At 45.3% G+C, this 3,795-nt stretch overlaps 1 non-coding gene across 1 annotated transcript; it reads left to right on the forward strand.

Annotated features, from left to right (window-relative positions):
* Nucleotides 1-3,425: 3,425 nt before the first annotated feature.
* On the forward strand, nucleotides 3,426-3,498 carry TRNAV-UAC (transfer RNA valine (anticodon UAC)). Its single transcript has one exon. It is a non-coding gene; the product is annotated as a tRNA-Val (tRNA).
* The last annotated feature ends 297 nt before the right edge of the window (nucleotides 3,499-3,795 follow it).

The raw sequence follows: 3,795 nt of genomic DNA on the forward strand, positions 1-3,795 counted from the left end.
CCTCTTTCCAGGCTATTGCAATTTGGGTTGTTGATGAGTGTTCTCACATTCCAGGTTTTGAAGTTCAGCTTTTTCTTGTTTTGACTGCAGGAATGGTGATCCCGCTGGGTGCAGTTTCCCAGCCAGGAGAGATAGGACAGCCTATTTTTGGGGGATCTTTTCTAGCCCCTTCCCCATCAGGGTGAGCAGAGGGTATCCTAAAAAAGGCTGCTCAGTCAGGGATGCAGCTGCCAAAGGACAACCCTGTCCTGACATAGGTGTCCAATGACCATCGCACATCTGCTGCCTGTGTGCAGATTCTTGGCTTTGGGTCTCCAGGTATCACAGCCCTGCCCCTGTTCCCAATTCTCTATTGCCACAGGGATTTTGGACCTGATGGCATGTTCAGTACATGGCATGTTTAGCGTGGGGACTCCGGTGTGCAGTTGGGTCCACATGGTTTTGGTGGTTGGTGGCCAGGTTCAATGGCATGGTGAACCATAATGACTGGGGCCACTTCTTTGTTGCAGCCTTCTTCCGCCTTCACAACTGTTGGGGCCACAGCCTTACTTCGCCATTGAGGACTTCTTGGATTGTTCATTGTCTGGAACCTCGCCCTTGACCTTACAGCATATCACTGTGTTGCTGTAGGGTGGTATGTAGACACACCCATAATGAATCAAATAGGGAAATTCAACAAGTACATTAACAAGTGGCAATTATTGATCCTGTTTTTGTTTTCTAATTAACAGAGGCCAGAGGAAGAAGGGATGTAGGGGTATGGACATGGACCATTTCTGTTCTTAGAAGTTTGCATCTAGCTTTAGGAGCAAAATCCACCAACTGAGGTTGGGCATTTGTGAATGGAGAGAATTAGGTCTAGGATTCACTGTGCTCTGCTGGTTGAGTAGGGGGATACCTAAGCCGGTCAGTAATGAATGCTGGAAAGAGAAATGTCTTTCCTGCAGGTAGGCACATATGTTAGAGTGGCATTCCCACGCACAAACCCTTGCCAAGGTTTGGTACCTAAAGGTGTTATTATACATTCTACTTAGACCATGCTAAAGGCACTTTAATACACGGACACTCACATTTTAAGTGGGAAAACTTGTGCTAAGTGCTGTCTGATCATTTCAAAGTTACTCCAGTTTGGGTGAGGATTATATCTGGGCCATGCTACCAAAGTCATTCTGCAGTAATGTCAGTCTGTTTCCATATGATGAGCAATCTGGCTTCTCCAGCATCCCAGGATGCTCTCACCCCCTTCACTCCCACTGCACAGATGATCTACCCACCTTCCTGACTTCTACTGTCCAGGGGGTGGTACTGCCCGAGAGCAGGCAGGGCCTTCCAGTGCCTGGAGAGGAATTGTAGGGCAGGAGCATGAAGCTGGATACCCCACAGAAGCATGCTTCCACCATGATAATCCCTGGCAGCTCTGTGCTCTGCCTTCCCCTACCAGCATGGAGCTTCCGCAGTTTAGTGCCCCAGGGACATGGAGCTGTGGGGAGTGGAGAAAAATGTTTCTTCGGTCTGCACCGCTTCATGCTCCCACTGCACTAAACCCTAGTAGGGCTGTGCTACAGCTTCTTCCCCATGCCACAGCCCTCTCCCACATCCACAACCCCTGGATTGGGGGGGGGGGGGACGATGGGACAGGTGCAGAGGGAAGTCATAGCCCCCATCAAGATGCCTGGCCAGAGGAGAACTGGCAGCACTTGGAGGAAATGGGGCCAAGCGGTATGAGACAATTTCAATTAACCTGGAGTAACCATGGTTAACTGAACTTTACTGCAGCTTTTGCCTGGCTCTGGGTGAAAGGCACAGTCCTCTCCAGGGAAGGCTGAGCCGGCTGGGATTAGTTTGGAAAGACTGGAATTGGGTTGGCAGGGATTGGTGGAGGATTCCCTGCAGTCCAGCCCTCTCCCTCTACTCCCACTTCCCCTAACCTGGGATGAAAACCATATTCTTCATGCTCCCATGCTTCTCTGCCTCCCAGGTCCATGTGCCCATTGGCCACAACCCCCCTGTCCTCCCACCAAATCTCTTGCCTTCATTTGACAGATGATATTTTTAGGTTGTTTCAAGTTGGCATTCCCTTTGCCTTTTTACAACATTTTAACTGTCAGATTACTAAAATGTTTTTTATCTCAAATCTTTTTTTTTCCAAGCTGTCCTTCTTTAGTAAGTGACTTTTGGCTTAAATGCAGACAGTTACTGCACTGATATTTTTCCTCATTCTGGTAGTTGTAAATCTGGATTAATTCTATTGACTTTACTCTGCATTTACAGAGATTAAAAAATCTGGCCAGTAATTATTGTGTACAGGCAGAACTAAATTTGCCATATATTCAGATTTAGTTTGCCTCCACATCCAGGTACTCTGAGTAATTTGTTTAATTCAATGGTATTAATTATATACTCTGAATACTGTGTCTTAATTAGTATGGAATGCAGACAACATACTTGGGTTACTGGGGCTATCTTATTTAATTGCTACTTTTTATTAACCAGGCATGCCTTATTTTGCTTCTTTCTTTCTGTAAGAAACATTGATGTTTTCTTGGAATGGATATTATGAACCTGTCCAAAACTGTGTGCTCTCTTATGCATAGAATTGATGCATGTAGCTACCATAATTGCGGATGAAAAATCGGTAATTGCTCACACAGGTGGGTTGTTAAGTATGTAATAGTCCCTTTGGGTAAATGCATGTGCAATCTTCATCTTCAGTTGTGGTTACTATACAACCATTTTTCATGTATAGATTTTGTGAAAGGGACTACTTGCTTTCATATTTAGACATAGTATGAGATTATCATTTGGTAAAAGCTTCTTTTCTTCATTAGGGCCACATCTTCTTTTCCCTATATTTGGAAAGTGAGAATAAGTTAGCAAAGTAAGCTATCCTCCTAGTGCTTTGCTCTAGTTCTTTCAATTGCATTTTCTTTTACTGCTACCACATTCTCTTAGTTAGTGTTCCACATACAGTTTTCTGGGAAGTGAGAATCACATTCAGCAAGTCTATTTCTAGGAACAAAAATATAAGTAGTTTCAGCAAATGCACATACAGAGTGTGTGTGTGTGTGTGTGTGCATAGATAATATATGCATATACATGTGTTGCCCATCTGAGAGGAGATGGTCATCTTTTTAATTCTAGCTCAGCTTTGCAGAATTCAATTTAAAATTCTTCATTTTGGAGGCAAAACATGTCACATGCTGTCCTGCATTGAGCAGGGGACAGTTCCTGTGGGCCAATGGGTGACATGTTCCCCACTTAGAGATGTACCTTGGAGATTGCATGGGGTGCATCTCTGCAATCAGGAAAGCCTGGATTTTTCTCTCTTATAGAGGTGTGCCCTAGGGAATCTTGAAGGCATTTCTCTGTAAGTAAGGAAAGCCACTGGTCCCCACTAATACAGATGCTTCAGATAATACCATGGTGGTTCCATAGTGTAGTGGTTATCACGTCTGCTTTACGCACAGAAGGTCCTGGGTTCGAGCCCCAGTGGAACCAAGAGCCTCTAATTCATTTTTACAAGAAACAATGGCCACAAGCTAGCAGAGAGCAGATTTAGATTGGACATTAGGAAGAACTTCTTCACAGTTCGAGTGGCCAGGGTCTGGAATGGGCTCCCAAGGGAGGTGGTGCTCTCCCCTACCCTGGGGGTCTTCAAGAGGAGGTTAGATGAGCATCTAGCTGGGGTCATCTAGACCCAGCACTCTTTCCTGCCTATGCAGGGGGTTGGACTCGATGATCTATTGAGGTCCCTTCCGACCCTAACATCTATGAATCTGTGAATAGCCGGGGTGC

Source organism: Alligator mississippiensis, chromosome 1, assembly GCF_030867095.1.
Source record: "Alligator mississippiensis isolate rAllMis1 chromosome 1, rAllMis1, whole genome shotgun sequence".
Classification (NCBI taxonomy): domain Eukaryota; kingdom Metazoa; phylum Chordata; order Crocodylia; family Alligatoridae; genus Alligator; species Alligator mississippiensis.